At 48.4% G+C, this 19,286-nt stretch overlaps 2 long non-coding RNA genes across 4 annotated transcripts in view; one reads left to right on the top strand and one right to left on the bottom strand.

Annotated features, from left to right (window-relative positions):
* Positions 1 to 5,738, top strand: LOC115506376. Its single transcript, XR_003966345.1, has 3 exons — positions 1 to 172; positions 2,311 to 2,416; positions 5,410 to 5,738. It is a non-coding gene; the product is annotated as an uncharacterized LOC115506376 (long non-coding RNA).
* Positions 4,546 to 19,286, bottom strand: part of LOC115506375 — a 32,385-nt gene continuing 17,644 nt past the window's right edge. The window contains exons 5-9 of one of the 3 annotated variants that reach the window (XR_004343148.1): positions 18,770 to 19,059; positions 15,052 to 15,210; positions 10,085 to 10,204; positions 5,396 to 5,485; positions 4,546 to 4,781 (exon numbers count right to left, since the gene is read on the bottom strand). This is a non-coding gene — a long non-coding RNA (uncharacterized LOC115506375). Of the gene's footprint in view, positions 4,782 to 5,395; positions 5,486 to 8,721; positions 10,205 to 15,051; positions 15,211 to 18,769; positions 19,060 to 19,286 lie in introns of those variants that run through there. The other 2 variants (XR_003966342.1, XR_003966344.1) reach the window with 2 other exon arrangements.

Genomic DNA, 19,286 nt, shown 5'->3' with positions numbered 1-19,286 from the left:
TTTGCTTCTCTCCTCTGAGCCTCGGTTTCCCCATCTGTAAAATGGAACTGGACATTCTCAGTATATTCCAAGACTCTTCCACCGGCTCCTTCGTGGCCTATACTCTCCTCCCAGGTGCTGTCATTCAGCCTCGGGCCTTTGACAGTCATCTACACATCGATGGTTCTCAAAGGTAGGTCTTCAGACTATTTCCCGCGAACTCCTGCCTCTTGAACGTTTCCACTCGAACGTTCGTCTGCATCTCGAATTTAGCAAAATGGAACTCTTGCTTTTCTTCGTCAAGTTCCTTCCTTCCCCGGTCCTCCCAGTCTCGGGGCATGGTACCACCACCCACCCCGTTTCTCAGGCTAAGAATCTAGAATCTAAATTGTATTCCTCTTTTTGCTCACCCCATAACCAATCGTTCATTAAGTCCTCTCGGCGCAACCTCCCAAGTATATCCTGAATTCTGGTCATTGTCACGGCTTCCACCGTCGCAGACAGAGTTTTGGCCCAGAGTCTGCCTGGATCACACAGCCTTCTAGTGAATCTCCTCGACCCCATCCCTGTCAATTAGATCATTTCATGTCTCTGCTTACAGCCCTTCTGCGACTTTCCACTGCTTCGGGATAAAATCGTTTCCATGATCTATCCGGTCCTCCTTAACCTGGCCTCTGCTTTCTCCTCCAGACCCTCCTGCCTGCTCTTTTCTTCTTGTTCCGTGACAGCAGTCTGTTCATCTATTTTGGTCACGGCTACATTTCGAGGGCCTAGAACACCGCCTGCGGCGTATTACCCTTTTTTGTTTTTTTTTTCTGTTACATTGCCTGACTACCCCCCACCCCGCGAGAACGTGCCTCAATGACAGAGACCTTGCCTATCCACTCGTAGCTATATCCCAGCATCTAGAACAGTGCTTGCCACATAGTAGGTGCTCAATAAGCAACGGTGAACTGACTGACGAACACTTACGGTTGTTGCAAAGATTAAACATAAGAAAACAACCTCTTTGGAAAGCTGGAGGTCTCTAATGAAGCTAAGCACACACTTACAAGGACCAGCAAATCTACCCCTGTGTATATATACAAGAGAAAGGAGTATAGTACATACACCCATAAATTGCCTTGGACAAAAATGTTCATAGCGGCCTATTTATAATAGTCAAAAACCGGAAATAACCCAAATGTCCATCAAGAAGGGAACTGACAAATTGTGGTCTATTTATATAATGGGATAGGATTCGGCTTAACATGGCTGAATCTCACCGACGACGTATTGATCAAAAGCAGCCACACGCAAAAAAGGACATATTGTGTGATTCTATTTATATGAAACTCAAGAATAGAGAAAACTAATCCTGGCTGCGCCCGGTGACCCCTTTCCAGTGCCACTCGTGCTCTGAGTGGTGCGCACAGCCTTTGTGATACGCGGAAGTGAGACAACACTGGTTCGAAGGGGAAGGATTTGCATGAACAAATGGTGGAGGGGTCAGTGCGGATACTGTGGGTGGAAAGAATGTCGATGGCCTTGGTAATTTTGGAAAGCCATGTGCAAGGCTGTCCTGGCCGACAAAGGTTTGTGGAACAGCTGGAAAAACACAGAACTTTCAAAGAACACCAAAGAGGATGCTGTGGCTTCACGCAGGAATCAGATCTCAAAATGTAAAGCGCACGACGAGTGTGACCCCACCGGTGACCGTTGCTGCTGCGGCAGGTGGCTTCCTGCCCGGTGCTGGGAGGAACCCGGGAGGGTGGGGGGAGGGTAGCAGCAGATCTTTTTCCTGTTCCCTGGGCCCTTGTCTCCAGGGCTGCAGGGGTGAAGGTGCTCCTCCATCTAGTGGTGGAGCAAAGCCCTTTGGGGGGCCCTTTTCACTTCATCTGAAACTCTGCCAGTGAGAACAGGAAGAGAACGGTTTCGTAACACATATCTACATACTAAGTAGTGAGGTGTCTACTTAAGAACCAAGAGATCAAGATTTCCTTTATAAGAAAAGCCCCCAGAGGCAGCGCACAATGGCAAAGGCCCTCTGTCCATCACTCCCCTTGCATCCACCTTGCAGCCATTTCTCCGTCGTCCATCTGTCACGTTGCAGCAATGACTTTAGCTGGTTGGGAAACACGGCTATCAAAATTAACAGCTCGGTGTGTAACCAAAACCTTGTGAAACCTAAAGGAAAGCTGAATTCAGCAAATGTGCAACAGCAGGGCGGCAGAAATCAACCACAGTCGCTGGAGACCCTCGGGGATGCAGATAGGCATGGCTGGGGATGTTTGATTAGGTCGGCACTGATGCTAATTATGTACAGGTATTTACTGTGCTTTCTTTCCTCAGATACACCACACCCAGACTGATTAAAAAAAAAAATCCTCCGCTTTCTGGAAGGCTGGGAACGTGTTCTGTTGTTCCCAATGATGTCCGGTTTAGAAAAGGGAATATGGTAAGTGCTATTCTGAACAAGTGGATAAGCACCAGTGAGGATTCCATGTGTCCCTCCAATCATCTTTTGTTTAAAAAAAAAAAAAAAGTGGGGGCGCCTGGGTGGCTCAGTGGGTTAAGCGTCCGACTTCAGCTCAGGTCATGATCTCACGGTTTGTGAGTTCGGGCCCCGCGTCGGGCTCTGTGCTGACAGCTCAGAGCCTGGAGCCTGCTTCGGATTCTGTGTCTCTCTCTCTCCTCTCTGCTCCTCCCCTGCTCATGCTCTGTCTGTCCCTGTCTCAAAAATAATAAAACATTAAAAAATTTAAAAAAAAAGTGCCTTCCCACAAGAGCTCCTCAACCTGAAGATAAGTGAGTAAAGGAAAAGAGAGGTCAAAAGTTGGAGGAAAGGAAATTTGGGTTTCAGTTTGAATCGAAATACCGTGTAGTCAGTACCTACGGGTGACAGTGTTGTTAGAAGATTATCCTGGAGTGAATTCAAGAGGTGACCTATGAGATCAGTCATCTGTGGGCGGGACAAGGAGTCAGTGAATAAGCAGCTCCAGGGAATGAAGAACCTGTAATCCCCGTCCAGGCAGCCAAGAGACCAGCCAGGCATTGTCCCAGCGATGCAATAACCTGTCACTTGCGGTGGCTAAGACAGCTGAAGAAAAGACCCCATCAAGCCCAAATCCTATCCATTAGGGAAAATGGCTGAAGCAAAACATGCTGACAATTAATTGTATCAACCAAGATGACGTGTAACCAGTTTTATTTAATTAGATGATACATACAATTTTCCCCTGGTCGATCCTCTTAGATCTTTGAGGGAATTGCTGTCTCATCCTAAATGCGTCTGGTGTGTTGTCGATCAAGATTCCTGGTCACTGGAGTGGCTTGTACCCCAGCCCTCTGCAACAGTGATCAGAATAAGAAGGACGAGCAGGGATAGGGGTGAGGGGGCGCCTGGGTGGCTCCGTCGGTTAATCATCGGACTCTTGTTTTCAGCTAAGGTCGGCTCAGGTCATGATCTCACATTTTGTGAGTTCGAGCCTGGAATTGGGCTCTGAGCTGACAGCTGGAGATTCTCTCTCTCTCTCTCTCTCTCTCTCTCTCTCTCTCTGTCTCTCCCTCCCTCTGCTGCTCACCTGATCTTTCTCTCTCTCAAAAATAAATAAATAAATAAATAAATAAATAAATAAATAAATAAAAAGAAAGAAAGAAAGAAAGAAAGAAAAGAGGACCAGCAGGAGACGGATGAAGCAGGACAAATCCTCTGACATGCAGAATGCAGATACTGAAAGATGCTTTGTTAATTGCTTCTTTTTTTTCTATCGAGACTATGATAGGAGGGTAGACATCTGAGGCCATGGCGGGACAAGCTTTCTGTAGAATGGAACCCGAAAGAGAGAAGCAAGTCTGATGAAGAGATCATCTGCGCAGTGGTTCTCAGCCTCGTCTGCACGCTGGGATCCCCTGAGCTTTATATCCGCTGATGTCTGGGTCCGACACCAGAAATTTTTAGTTAATTGGTCTGAGTGCAGCCTGGGCCTCAGAGACTTTAAAAAAAAAAACCCTCTGGGTGATTCTTACGGGGAGCCAGAAGCCACAACCTCTCATCTAGAAGCTCCCCATCCCATCCTCAGGGGCTTGATTCAATAGCTCTTCCTGATTCAGTACCCCATCTCGGGGCCCGCGGGTGCCAATGACTTTTCTTTGTTTGCTCGGATTAGTTGGAATTGAATTTCTAGCGTTCTCGGCCGAGAGAGATCCAAGCAAAAAACTAAAAAGACTCTAATCACAACTAGCACCTATTCAACATCAAGGATGTGCGAGGCAGTTTGCAATGCTTTTCTTACATTAACTCATTTAATTTAATCCCCATGTCCCCAGAGTCAGAAAACTATTATGGCCCCCGTTTGACAGATGAGGAAATGAGACCTCAAAAGATGAAGTGATTTGCCTAAATGGACACAGCCTATAAAAACAGAGGTGGAATGTGAACCCAGAGACTTCCTTAACCACCACACTTCAAGGTAGAACCAAGATAGGTTCTCTACATAAATTCTCTACATAAAGCCCAGAAAGGGGACCTCCCAACAGCCAGAATATGAACACTTACCAGGAAGACGCTTTTGGTTGTCGTAAGAGAAAAGGCCCAACTGCACCGGCTTGCACAATTATTTAACATATCGAAGGAACGGAGATGGGGCAGAATGGAGGTTGGCTGACCGAGGGGCTCATTCTGAGCCACTGGACACCCCAGTTCTCACCACCTGTCCCCTCCGCTCGCCGTGATGGCCTCTTCCTCAGGCCGGCCGTCCTCAAACTCACCGGGTCGCAGGCCCGCAGACATCGTTTCCTCAGCCCATAACTTGCCTGTTGAACTATGGTAAATGGGTGGAAAGAGGAGTTAGCTTTTTAAGATCAGACTCCTTTAAAAAAGCACCTTTGCCCATAGGAAGAGTGAGTATCAGACTCCTCCTAGAGCATATTGGAGTCATCTTCTCCATGATTCCAAACCTTCCTTTTTATTTCCTGAGCCTGGCTTGGACCTTGGCATTCTCGCGGGCAGCGAGATCTGCTACTTGGGCTCCGCTGTCTCTTTTCATTGGGCAGAAACACCTCGCGCCAGAGGCCTCCAGTCGAATTCGTCTCCCGCTTCGTCATGGGGAAGGGGAATGGGGGGGGCATCAGGATGTGCTGGGTCTGCGGCTCTCAGCCGGGGTGCTGAAGCAGCCGGGAGGGGTGCATTTTCGGTGGTCACGAGGATTCAGGGAGGACCATGACCGTTAGCGCGTCGAGCCGGAAAGGCCAGGGGTGGTGAACTCCCTGCAGTGTGTGAGACAAGCCCATGCTTGTGAGCTACGTGATTTCTGAACATCTCATTGAACGGTCCCACGGGGGGGGGGCGGGGGGGGCGGGGGGGAACCTGTTCAAAATCATCTGAGCTAAAACCTACTTCTCTTTTATCTATGCACCCAAAGCATTTTAAAAATACCTCGTATGTTCCAGGAGAGCAACGACCGCGTACGTCAAAGGAACACCGTGCTCGGTTTTGTTCAGAACTTTCCCAGGAGTCGTTCGCTGCCTTAGAAAAAGCACATGAGCAATGCCAACGCCATTCATGGAATTCGAGTCTCCACTACAACAAGCCTGTGTGGGCCTGCACGGGGAGCTGCCAGACCAGAAGGATTCTGGGGAGGGACCCTAGCACCTGGAACGTCGTTATGCATTTCTTCTAGCGTGGTCCTGCCCAGCACTTGCATGTTGACATACGTCCTATTTTATTCTCAATTATTTTCCTCTTATTTTTTTTTTAAGTGCTTGTTAATGTATTTTGGGAGGGAGGGAGAGAGGGAGAGAAGCAGGGAGAGAGGGAAAGAGAGAATCCCAAGCGGGCTCTGAGCTGTTAGCGCACTCCCGGTCTCGGGGCTCAATCTCACGAGCCATGAGATCACGACCTGAGCTGAAATCAAGAGTCAGACGCTTCACCAACAGAGCCACCCAGGTGGCCCAATTATTTTCCTTTTCTTTCTTGATTTTTTAAAATGTATTTATTTACTTTGAGAGAGTGCAAGAGTGAATGGGGGAGGGGTAGAGGGAGAGAGGGAGAGAGAGAGAGAGAGGGAGCAAATCCCAAGCAGGCTGCATGCTGTCAGCACAGAGCCCAACACTGGGCTCGATCCCACAAACTGTGAGATCATGACCCGAGCCAAAATCGAGAGTCGGACGCTCAACTGACTGAACCACCCAGGCACCCCCAGCTCCAATTATTTTCCTTTTAAATTCTACTTGGCAACTTAGATCAGGCAGTTGGCTTATCAACAAGAGAAACTGATTTCTCCCGGTTCTGGAGACTAGAAATCCAAGATTCGGGAGGTAGCATGATCAGGTTCTGATGAGGGTGGATGGTCATTTTTTCTTTGTACCCTTATAACGCAGAGAGGGACAGTGAACTCTCGGGGGTCTTTTCGAGGGGCACTTATCCCATCCCAGAGAGCTCCACCCTCACAGCCAATTACCTCCCCAAGGCCCCACCTCCTAACACCATCACATTTGGGGTTAGGACTTCAACCTATGAATTTTGGGGGACACATTTAAGGCATAACACTTTGTAATATGGTTAGTGAATTTTTTGAAGTTATACATATAGATAGATTGTATTATCTATAGATTTCATTTCAGTGTAGTACAGAGGAAGCTGTAAAAACATTTGCCGTAAAAAGAGGGTTGTTGGATCTGACAGAATGAGAGCCGCTATTCAGAGCAGTCAAGATGCACCTGTGGCACCAAGAATGGGACTCGCCTCCTTGACACCCGGGCCTCCACAGAGGAGGGTGGAACCTGGACAAAGCGAGATTCCTTTGGGAAGAAAGAAGTGGGGCTGGGCCGCGGAGCAGGAAGAACGCTGTCCCACTGACCAAACCTACTTGTCCTGCCTTCTACTCCAGCGTCACCCAGCAACCCCCTGATGACCGATGTGGCCTCCTGGCTGCTTGGATACTTGGAAGAATTGGCAGGGGGTGGCTCCCCATGCTGGTGACTAGGGTCCCCGAAAAGGAGCACCCTCGGTCAGGACAGATACACTGACAATCTGATTGATGCATCATTTCCTATGAATTTGGTTACATCAGTCCAGGGCTGCCAAACTGATGGGTTCTGGGTGTGGTGACAAAGTGGCATTCTGGGATTGGCAATGCTGGCGGGGGGCGGGGGGAGGGCGGTGCGGGGCAGGGGGAATAAGCCCGCTGCTAGGCACTGTCACCTTGAACGCCTTTCTGGGTGGCTTCCTAGCTTGTGCTGGCTGCGCAACCTGTAAGCTAATGAAATGTCACACGGGGCCTAGCGCGGAAGAGCCAAGTAAAGGGAGCCACCCTGTTTGGGGGCTGGGATTGGGGGCCACGGAGACAGCTACCTACCTTTCCACGAGTCCCTCCCCGTGGTGGGGCTTCCACTGGGTACCTGTGTGTCCCTCACAGCTTTAGACTTCTCTCCCAACGTCAGGGTGCAGTCTCTGAGCCCAGTCCTTCCCTGGGGGTAGGAGAGGGAGCCAACCTCACACAAGCTCCCACTCAGGGACTCATCCCCCAGAGGTGCCATCAGGGAAGTCCCGCTGTACTCACTGAGGAGACAGGAAGGCCGAGGGGTTTGTGTCCTGCTGTGGGCAGGACTTCCTGCTCAGGTTCCTTCCAAATAAATCATTCTGCTTTTGCACCTTAAAAGTGAAGCAGAGGGACACCTGGGCGGCCCAGTTGGTTAAGCATCTTACTTCGGCTCAAGTCATGATCTCACCATTTGTGGGTTTCAGCCCCGCGTTGGGCTCTGTGCTGACGGCTCGGAGCCTGGAGCCTGGAGCCTGCTTCGGATTCTGTGTCTCCCTCTCCCTCTCTCTCTCAAAAATTCATTGATTAATTAATTTTTAAGCAAGTGAAACAGAGCAAGCTCCTCAGGCGAAACCACAGTTAAGCAGGCAGTGGGAGAGCATTTAAAACAAGCACCAACACATGAAAACCAATCAAAATATTAAAAGCACGTGGGGTATCTGGGCGGCTCACTCGGTTAAGCACCCGACTCAATTTCAGCTCAGGTCATGATCTCATGATTTGTGGGTTCCAGCCCTGCATCAGGCTCTGTGCTGACAGCTTGGAGCCTGCTTGAGATTCTCTCTCTCTCTCTCTCTCTCTCTCTGTCTCTCTCCCTGCCCCTCCTCTGCTCACTCACACACTCTCTCTCTCAAAAATAAGTAAACTTAGGGGCGCCTGGGTGGCGCAGTCGGTTAAGCGTCCGACTTCAGCCAGGTCACGATCTCGCGGTCTGTGAGTTCGAGCCCCGCGTCAGGCTCTGGGCTGATGGCTCGGAGCCTGGAGCCTGTTTCCGATTCTGTGTCCCACTCTCTCTCTGCCCCTCCCCCGTTCATGCTCTATCTCTCTCTGTCCCAAAAATAAATAAACGTTGAAAAAAAAAAATAAGTAAACTTAAAGAAATATTAAAAGCATTAAAAATTTCATGAACCCAAGTCATAGGTCGGTAAGGCCATCAGCTTTCCACCTTTATGAGAAAAGACAGTGGGGGAGGGGTCCTTTCTTTCCATTTCTAAAGGGTGCAGGGTTCAGCATCATGCATGGAGAACTCCAGAAAACCAGGACTCTTTGTTTTTTAATTTTTTTAATGTTTATTTATTTTTGAGAGAGAGAGAGAGACAAAGTGGAGTTGGGGAGGTGCAGAGAGAGAGGGAGACACAGAATCCGAAGCAGGCTCCGGGCTCCGAGGTGTCAGCACAGAGCCCGACGCGGGGCTGGAACTCACAAATTGTGAGATCATGACCTGAGCTGAGATCTGACGCCCAACTGACTGAGCCACCCAGGTGCCCCTGGAAAACCAGGACTCTTAAGCTCAAAGATGGTTTATGTTCCCCACAGACCTGAGGGCCTAGGACCACTCCAGCTATACAAGGTGCCCGGGGGCCACAGGCCCAGAGGTGCTGGCAGTCCTGAGAGTGGAGATATGGTTCTAGCTCCCCGGGGCTACAGCAGCCACCACCGTGAGCCCAGAAAGCGTGGCTGAGGGGTGCTTGCGATTACCAGGACAGCGCCTTCCCTCAGCCTGATGTGCGGCCCAGCATGGCGACCATGGGACTTGCTCTTGACCGTCCATTTGACACATACTGATTACTGAGTGTCTATTCCATGTCAAGCACTGTTCCGAGTGCTCAGGATCGGTGTGGCTGAGGTCAAAATGGAGTGGGGTGGGCCTCAGCGGCTACCGCTTATAGAGGACATCTTTTTTTTCTTTGTGCTTTTTTATATATCAAAGGGGTTTGTGTTGCCTTTAAAGTCAGGGAAAAGGCTATTAAAGTAAGCTACTAGAGATCATTTTTGAATAAATGTCCACAAGGAAAATAAACGTGCATAGGAAATACCAGGTAATTCCAGATCCGCAATAACAGTGGACTTTGGACTCCCGGGAGGCCTTAGGGGGTGTGGTCAGAAAACCAACACCAGAGGATTCTCGAGGGCTTGATTCTGAGCTGCCGTTGTTGGAGAAATCCTGTCCTTGAGAGTGTCCTTCCTGGGGGAGGGGCGCGGCTACGTCTGCGGTCCCAAACAACGGAATGTTAAAGGTGCCAAAGATGGACCAGGCCAAAGGTGCAGAAGGGACCCCTGAGGAAGGCGAGCACCGTGTCCATCTGACCACCATCTTATCATGGCCTATAGCACCCAGGCTGTTACCACCTAGGAGGCACTCAGCGCGTTACTGAACACATAGCTGTTGGGCAAAGCTTCGTGGATATGGTGACCTGGTCACCGGAGCCTTGAGAGAAGCCTCTGCTCGTTGCATCTCTTCAGCTTGCCTTTGTTTCTCCCTCGGTAACGGCAGGAACCAGTAGGTGCTCTCTGACCACTGCTGACTTTGCTCTCGTCACATTCACCACGTGACCTTGCGTTTTCAGCCTTCCCACGGTGGTCCTTGGTTTAACTTTGTCCTCATGTCGTTTAAACGTGCTCTTTCCTCATCAACTTCTGCTTTCAAAGGCCATGTCCTCTTCTGTCCTCACAAAGATGCAAACACAGTTTTCTAAAATTCTCTTCTGGTTCCCGCAGTACGTTGTTTTCAGAAATACTTTGCCCTTCCTCGAGATTTCAGGATAACGGTGCGTTTCCTTTATATGAAGTATTCTAGAACTTACCCTGCAACGAAGAGTGATCTGTCCAGGTCTACTGATCGCCAAAAGATGCAGTGTGGCTTTCTCTTGGCACCCCTCACTGCCCATCTGGATGTTGGTGGAATCCATTCCTCGGGTCTTCAACTGAAAGAGAGTATAATGTGCACAGCTAGGTGCAATTTCTAATATCCAGAAAGTAGTTACTCCTTTAGTCCCACTTCGTAAGGTTGAGTCAGAATGTTCTGCATCTAGTATCTGGTTTGTCGACATCCGGAATACATGAAATGTGCGCGCATGCACACACACACACACACACACACACACACACACATACAACCATAGTCCCCAGGATGTACTGTTACCAGAACTCTTCCTGTATCTGTCATCCCCAAAGGTACCCATGTGCTGGACTACACTCTCCCAGGGCACAACTGCCATAAACTATGCCCACCCACCTGCTGCCATCACGTATACATGTACACAACTTTCCACTTATTGTTTTCTGGGAATATATTTATTAAACTGGGACTCGCAGTGTCTAAATAAATGCAGAAAGCGAGAGCTTACTGTTAGTAAGCTTGGGAAGAAAAGAATGAAGTTCTGTCTTGAAGCAAAGAACCTGAGTAATTGAAGAATGGATTTTTGATGTTTTGGGCAGGCCAGACCTTAGGCCTCTAAGCCAAAGGAAAAAAATCTAGAGAGAAATAAAATGTCCAGCTTCCTTCTTTGGCATTATAGGCCTACATCGCTTGACGTCATGGAGTAGGTCCTGTGCCCGACTTTGAGTCTCAAGTCGGCCGTATAAGACTTAGAATTACCCTAAATTTCCTCCAAATTCAGGCAGTGGATTTTCCAATTGTCTTAACTTATGGTGGGATTATGAACGCTTACTGTTTTGTGCATCCTGAATACGTATGTTAGTAGAAAGTTAAAAGGCTATATTAGGTATTGGTAAGCAAATTCCATTCCAAAGGAGAAACTCTGAGGTATTTCTTACATCTGCATTCATTCAACTAATATTTATTGTGTACAGATCATGTGCCTGGCACAATGGTAGACACTGATAGTGAAAACCCAGCCCCTGCCCTCTTGAAGGTTAGAGTCTAGAAGGTGTTTCAGACTCCGAGGAATCGCGATACAATATGATCAATTCTTCACGATGACATACAAGGAGGTTCTACCCTGCCCTTCACTCTGGTCCGTGAACCAGGCATCGTGGGAGAAAACCCTGCGGTGAGGCGCTGGGGCTCAGTATTGAAGGGTCTTGAATGTTGTGTTAATAAGTTTGGATTTGGATGGGGAGTCACTGAGGAACGCGGTGCAAGGGAGTGAGTGGCCGGTTTGAAGCTGGGATTTAGGACGTCACTCCAGTAGCCAAGTAAGGGGTTGACTGAGACGGGAGAGGAATGGAGCAGAAAGGCCACTCCAAGAAGCTGGCCCAGTTGTTCAGTGCAGATTGCAGCGCTGAGCCCTTGAATTCAGTGTGAGAGCAGCGGAAACAGAGGGGAGGCAGACAAGTTCAAGAATCTGGTGATCAGCTGCACGTGGCAGTGAGGAGCGGCAGCACCGGGGATGACACAAAGGGACTAGGTCCCTGGAAGATGGGGGGTGTCAGCACCCAAGCAGGAAAGCCAGGAGCACAAGCAGGACTGGGAGGAGATGGATAGTGTGGCTTTGGACTTGAGAGGAAAGCACCCACCTCTCTACTCTTTCCTTCACACACTTATTCACTGTGTGAACTCCATTCTGAAGTTCCAACACATGAGGCGTTGAAAAGTTCTACAAAGAAAAGCCCGAATAAACCACTTGAAGAAGATATTGATGAGATAATTAACCAATGTAATCATGCTAACTCATCACTTAATTTCATGTGCTCTGGGGTCAAATGCGGTTAAGCTGGTGCTTTTCATCGTGGAAATGTCCTTCACTCCAAATGAAGCAATGAACTTGCTTTGTGCTCCCAAAGGATATGTATTATTTGTGATTTTCTGTCTGGAGCCAGTCGGGGCAGAAATGTAGGGACCTTTGCCCAAATCACGAACAGTGTTAAATGTCAAAGCAGAAACAAGGCTCCAGAAATCTGATCATTTCGATTTACACATTAAAAAACAGTCGCTAATTTAAAGGGGGAGGATAAGAATAAACTTGCCTCTGCTTTAGATTTATTATAATCTGGTTCTATTCTCCAGTATTTGGGTTTCTGATAAAACTCCTCTCTGATTTGCCCATCCCTTAGGTCTGTGGGTATAATAAAAGAGAAGTCACAGACCAGTTCTGATTAATTTCCATCATGAGAATCAACTCTTGATTTTCAGGGAGAGAGTAGAGAAGGAATGACATGGGTAATTAAAATCCACAGATAGCACAAACATCCAATTTAACCAACAATTTCAAATCCTCCTCCACTGATTTTTTTTTTCCCACTAGAGGTGCCAAGTAGCAAGGCTCAGCCCAACTTCTGGGGTGAGATCTAACAAAATGTGAACGAACTCATGAGAAGGCAAGTAGGTGGGCGCAAGAAGAACAATGAGAAGTTGGGGGTTGCTGGCCTTTCTGAAATGGAAAACCGGCCACTCTTTCTCACCCTGTTGGTTTTCTTTAGAAGAATCACAAGAAGAACCGGCACTGTCGGTTTCACGTGGGGGATGCCAGGCTGAATTCTTAGAAAGGCCAGCTCGCTGTTTGCCCATCGCCGAAAGCAGCTCACAGGCAGAGCACGTAAGATGGGTTTTTTAGTGAGTATAGGCAGAATGAAGGGACAGAGCGGGGGCTCGCCTCCCAGAGCGGAGGCCCTTGTCACTTGTCTCAAGCTTTAAACGCCACCAGTTTGAGCTTCTGCTATGACACAGACCCAACCCAGGCTGCAACTGCCAGCATTTTAGACTTCCTTAGTCCTGGCCCTTTCTGAACGCCTTCATCCGGCCTCTCATCTGCTTGCCATTCAAGGCTGCACATTCTCTAACTAGAATCAGACCTTACTTCTCACTACTCTCCAAATCACATACATCAACCTCTGCCCACATTTACACACTGGTGCTGGAGGGTGTCTGCACTTCTCACCATCTCGTCTTTTCTCATGTCATTCCTTGAACCCCCAAACGTAGGTATTTTTCAAGGTTTAGTCCTTCCGTGAAAGCTTCCCTGTTTCCCCAAGTTCAAAGTGATCAGCACTGTGTTAGTATGTCTTTTGTGACACTTAACCACATTATGCTTTCATTATATCACACTAGCTTATGTGCCCTGTGACTGTAATGTTCTCAGAAATGTGGATCATGACCCACTGGTGAGTTTTGAAATCACTGTGTTGGGTCATGACCTGAATTTTTAAAACTTAAGTAGAAAAAAAATGGAACATTTTAGAGTGCATTACACATAAACATATTTCTCACTTTGGTTTATGACCAAAAAGCTTGAAAGTCACTGCCTCACATAGTTAAGACATTTTCAGCTTCTATGGAACAGAAAGCCTTGAACCAACCAGTTTAAATAACAAAGGATTTATTATCTTATATAAAGAGATGTCTAAAAGTGGAGGCAGCTCTGGGTTGGTTTATCATCGACTTATCAACAATCGAGGACTCAGATTTTCGCCATCTCTGTCATCCTTCCAGCTACCTCCCCTCACGTCTGCAGGATGGCTGCAGGAGTTCCGTTCATCATAACAACATCCAGAGGTCAAAAAAGGGAGCTACTTATTCTTTGGATCTTTTTTTATCAGGAAAGAAATCTTTCTCAGAACCACCTTCCTCCCATCACGCGCAGCAGGACTCCTTTAATTCCTCATTGAAATAAACTGAAATAAAATGAATGCAGTGTCTAGCCAGGCGTGGCAAGGAAAACCAAAATTAGTTTAGATGAGGAGAAGAACACCTTCCCCGAGCACCTGTCCGGTCAGGAAGAAGGGGGAGATTGACGGATCTGAGGTAGGCAAGCAAAAGTATCTTCCAGCTCCATACAGAGTGCATTGGGGTAGGACCAGAGTCTCTTTCCCTTCACAGTCCCTGCCACGCGTACCGCTTCGCAAATCGAGACTGTCACCTCAATTTCCAGTGACAAATTAAACCACTTTGCCCCAAAGTATAAATATTCATGGGATGCACAGATCAAATATCCAACCTGAGATACTGGGAGGCATTCCGCAGGCATGAGTTGCCGACATAGAACTCACCAGGGGCTAGGATTTTTTTCGGTTTTCATTTTTCTACTGCCTTTCTAAACATGAAGGGCTAGATTAGCAACACTGTACATTGTAATACCATTTAAATAATAAAATACATATTTGTCACAATGCAGATGGCAAGTGAAGAGCTCACAGATGGAAATGTGGCTCCTAAGAAGAGACGGTAAATGTGTGACGGTGGGTGTGGGGAGATGGCTGCATCGGGCTGGAGAGACATTACGTCATCCCAGATATGGGCTTTTTTTGGGAACCTGGCAGGATTACTGCTGAATCATTCAGCTAGGCAAATTATTGGCATGTTCGTCGGACAAAGGTCCCTGTAATTAAGCCCTTGTACCGCCACACTCTTTGGCATCTTTCTGCTGATGTTACCATTTAAGGGCAGCCTTGAAAACATGTATACGTGAAATAACCGTATCTACAAGAGTCAGTGGCTTTAGAGCATGGAGCCAGCACTCTTTGTCCTCTCTTGCACGCACACGTATGTGCGTGCATACACGACACACACACACGCACGCACCCCTCATCAGAGAAACCACGGGTTCAGAAAAATTTGAACTGCAGGGACGCCTTTTGCCTCTGAGATTCCGAGAACCCTTCTCTTTGCTGCTGTTACAAACGCCAAGATCCTCCCGTCTGCCCAGTAGGGAAGACTAGCCTTGTGAGTGTCTTGAAATTCCTTGAAAGACGGCGATGGTTGTGGAGTCACAGGGCAAAACTGGTCTCACCTGCTAGAACTTAGGAGGCTGGAGAAAAATCTGGTTGTTCTAAGGGGGAGGCAATACACTTGCCTCTGCTACTAACTTATTACCTACGTGTGAGGCTGTGCTGGGTCTGCAGGCCTCAGGCCAGGTCCCGGCTCGGCCAGAGCTTGCTGGAAGTTCCACGCTCAGTTTCAGGGGCCTGGCTTAAGAAGGTCCTTGGCTAACCAGATGGTGTGCCACCAGCCAGAACATGGGGTGTCCAGAGACTATGGGGAAACGACAGAGAAAGAACGCAGTAGCAATAAGTACCTTCGTTTAGGGCTTTCACAGACAAGTTTCCATTTGGTTTATTTTCTCTGCCAACCTGAGGAATGTACACGCATTTGAAAGAGGTTCTAGAGACCGTAGACCAGAGAGATGGACGTTGGTGCCCAGGAACATTCTTTTTTTTTTTTTTTTTTAATTCCCCAGGAACATTCTTACGTGGGTGATTTAACAGATGGCTTGGAACCTTGGAAAAGGAAGTGGCAATTACAGAGGGCCACATGGCCTCACCCTCGTTTCCTTTCTGTCGCATGACCCATAACTGACAATAAGAGCTAAAACATATAGAGTGCTTCCTGTGTGCCTGGCTGGATGCTGTGTTTCAATGCATTTAAGCTTCTCAAAAACCATGTAGCGGATGCTATTATTATCTCAATGTCTAGACGAGGAAACTAAGCCTTAGAGAGAGAAGAACCTTTTATCTGTTGGTGGCTGTTCCTCATTTTCCCCCTAGCCCTCCAAAAGGCCGTCTCATTCCCACTCTTCGGGACTCACTCGGATGCTCCGAGCAAGGCTTTCCCTGCCCGCTCGTCACTCAAGGTAGTCCACCCCAACTTCAGGTCCACTGTCACACTCCCCCCGTTCATTGCCTTCGGAGGACATATTAGAGACTTGTTTACTTACCGATGGGCTTTTTTCTTTTCAGTCTCTACCATTCCCTCAGATATAAGCTTGTGAGGCAGAGACCCCATCCCTCCCGATTGCCCTATGGTAATGTCGAGCAGGGTGGCTGGAATATAATAGGTACTCACTAAAAATTTGAATGAGTGGATGAGTAGCATGTATGAGTGAATGAGTATGATTCGTCAAGGGGATTTGGACATGAGTTTGTCTCACGCCAGGGACCAAGTTTTCAGCCCCTGCTCACGTGTTTACTCACTCATCCCTTCAATAGCGTTCATTAAATTATCAACAGGTGCCAGGTACTGAGGTAGGTGCTGGAGAATCAAGAGAGTAAGACAAGTCTCTGTCCTTGAAAATCTCATGTAAGAAGGGTGATGGTGATAGTTTGGAGGGGTGAGGAAGTGGGTTTATAAAAAAGCACAAATAAAAATGTAATTTGATATGTCTTATAATAGAGTTAAGTACAAAATGACACAGCAAGAAAGAGAGGAGACCACCTAAATGCCCCTGCCAAACTTGGAAGACTTCTACAGGGCAGGTGACTTTGAACCTGAACTTGAAAGAGGACTCCGGGGGTGTCTGGATGGCTCAGAAGATTTTGGCTCGGGTCGTGATCGTACAATTCGTGAGTTGGAGCCCCGTGTCGGGCTCTGCACTGACGGTGTGGAGCCTGCTTGGGATTCTCCGTCTCCCCCTCTCTCTCTGCCCCTCCTGCACTCTCTCTCAAAATAAATAAATAAACTTTAAAAAAAAAACAAAAAAGAAAGAAAGAGGATTTCGGACTATGGGGGAGGAAAGCGCACGTGCAGAGGCAAAAAGGAGAGAACTCCTGGATCTATGTGGGGAGCGGAACGGAACTTGTCCCCTACCCTACACTGTCGAGTCATATTTTGCCCATGGTGCCCAGCTGTTGGGAGGGTCACTGACCAATTGACCCCTTGGTGAAGCCATCAAGGAGGACAAGTGCACCTGATGTGGGGGTGGGGGGTGGGAGGACACCAGGAGGTGCATCTGAGTGGTCTCAAAGGTGCCCTCTGACTCTTAAGAGTAACACGACCCCAAGGCCTGTCTCTCAGAGGAAGGCACCAAAAGGCAGAGCCAGAAACAGCCACATTCCTGCCCCTAATACGGGGGATTTCCTAACAAAAGGGCTAACTATAACCGCTGTGTAGTTTTCAAAACCTCTTCTCAAACATGATCTCATTTGATCCTCCAACAGCCTGCTAGATCTGTTCTGAAGTTCAGTAACACCATTTATTATTTATTGGATCAACAGCTATGGAGCACCAGGGCCCAGCCTGACCGGGGCAATGCAAGTGGGAACCGCACAGCTTCTGGCTCCAAAGCGGCCACATGCAAAGAGACACGACAGCACAGAGTAAAAGGTGTGACCCCACCCAGCATGGAGGGAGGAGAGTTAGCCGAGGGCCCGCAAGAGCAGAGAATACTGAGTCAGCCAGTCCTGGGCCCAAATGCTCGCCCTGCACCCACTTGCTTGTAAGACCTTGGGCAATGAAATAAGATCATTAAAAAGAAATTAAATGAAATAATACATGTGTACCCGTTAGGTTATAGTCTAGCCACTAAAACAATGACTCTTACGTAAACAATCGCTTTAACAAGATGGAAATTGACTTCTCTTTCACATCAACATCCAGCCAGAGACTGTGGCTCTGCTCCAGGAAGTCACCTGTCCCAGGCTCTTTCCACCTGGTTACTCTGACAGTTGTAGGGGTTGACCTCATGCACCTGGTCCAATACGGCTCCTCATCACAAGTGATGCTGTGTTTCGATGCAGTTTGATACGGAGCTAAAACGGGGTCGCCAAGACCTGGTCCTTTCGGTGTGGCTTCTCCCCTCTCCTCTAGATGAGGGCTGTGCTCTCCTATCCGGGTGGTAGGGGGGTTTGGGTGGCTCCAGACTTCATGGGCTGAGAGCTTTATGTCCACTGTGCCCCTTCTAGGAGCTGAATGTAAGTCTTGGACCTGACTCTCAGCAACCCGCACCAATCCTATTGGCCAAGGGTGTGGGAGAAGTTGGTGAGCCAAGGCGAATTAGGGCCCCCTCACAACGGCATGGCTGAGAATGGGGGAGAGATGAGCCCACACACAAAACGCACCTTACCGCTTTACCAGGAGAAGGATGGATGGATGCAAGGTGGTGGGGAAAAAAATCCCTCACTCCTTCCTTCAATCAGTTATATGTACTTCTAGGGTATATAATCCATAGCAGTGGTCTTTGAACTCTACCCCAAAGGCCACAGTTTTGATTATGCCCCTAACAGATGCATTTATTTTTTGTAAGTATACACCCGTGCGGATGGCACCCCACTGTCCATGCTTCCTTCAATAACATTCCCCGATAGGCACGTTTAGCATTCCCTAATAGACGACGTTTCGTAGGATCCTTTGCAGCTCGCAAAGTCATGTGACAAAATGCTAGGTAAATGCTAAATGCGGACAGTACAGTTTCCAGGAAGTGTCCTCACGGGAGGCACATGTGATTCTTCCTTCCTTTCTCCTTGCCGCCTAGAACGTGAACAGGACGGCTTGGCCATGAGCAACAGCCTTGGATAGTGAAGTGGCAGCTGCCTGTTGAGAATGTTGGAGCAACCAGGAAAGACAGCTCACCAGCCAAGCGGCCTGCCTCCGGAGCCCATTTACTTGAGGGGCAAATTAACTTGTCTCCTGCTGAAGCTCCTGTCGTTTTGGCTATGCTCTTCTTTCTTAATCTCAGCCCAAACTGATCCTACTGGACACAATTATGTACGTTATGATACATGTACCAAAGCAGATTCAAAAAAAAAAAAAGTTCTGCATTTTGTACCCCATTGGATAGAGTCTCACACCCCTTTGGGCTGCATCCCTGCCCCCTTACTTTTGGTCTCCTCGGTCTTTGCCCTGCGGTGCTCCGTAAGGTTAGTGACGTGCGGGAAGCTGTCTGCTTCTTCTCCCGGAATACACTTTGCTCTTTGAGGCAGGGGTCCCGAAGCGAGTCCTCGGAACCAACCTAGCACAGTTGGGCCAGCCTCCCTCCCAGGCCTTGCCTTTTGCTGCCTGCCGACTCTTCCGGGTCTGTTTCCATCATCTAGACTTTGTTTTCGCCTCGGGGAAAGAAAGCGCGCCAGCCAGTCTGGTGGAATTGACAAGATGCGATGTAACCTGAACCTAAAGAAGTAGGCAACTGTGACCGTCAGGGAAAGAAAGACGTGCGCTCGCAGCCCGTGCTGTTGCTAAGGTGCACCCACTCACTGACCAACTTCTCAGAGCACGGGCTCGCGCTAACTTGCTAACGTGGCCTGGTTCTGTGGGGAAGGAGGGGGTGGGGGGAGGAGGCAGAGAGCTTTGTTTTTGGAGAGCTTCCTCCAGGCCCCAGACCTCCTCTGCCCTGGAAG

The sequence above is a fragment of the Lynx canadensis genome, chromosome F2 (assembly GCF_007474595.2).
Source record: "Lynx canadensis isolate LIC74 chromosome F2, mLynCan4.pri.v2, whole genome shotgun sequence".
Classification (NCBI taxonomy): domain Eukaryota; kingdom Metazoa; phylum Chordata; class Mammalia; order Carnivora; family Felidae; genus Lynx; species Lynx canadensis.
Note: the sequence above shows the minus strand (reverse complement) of the source record. Positions and strands in the feature narration are given on the sequence as shown.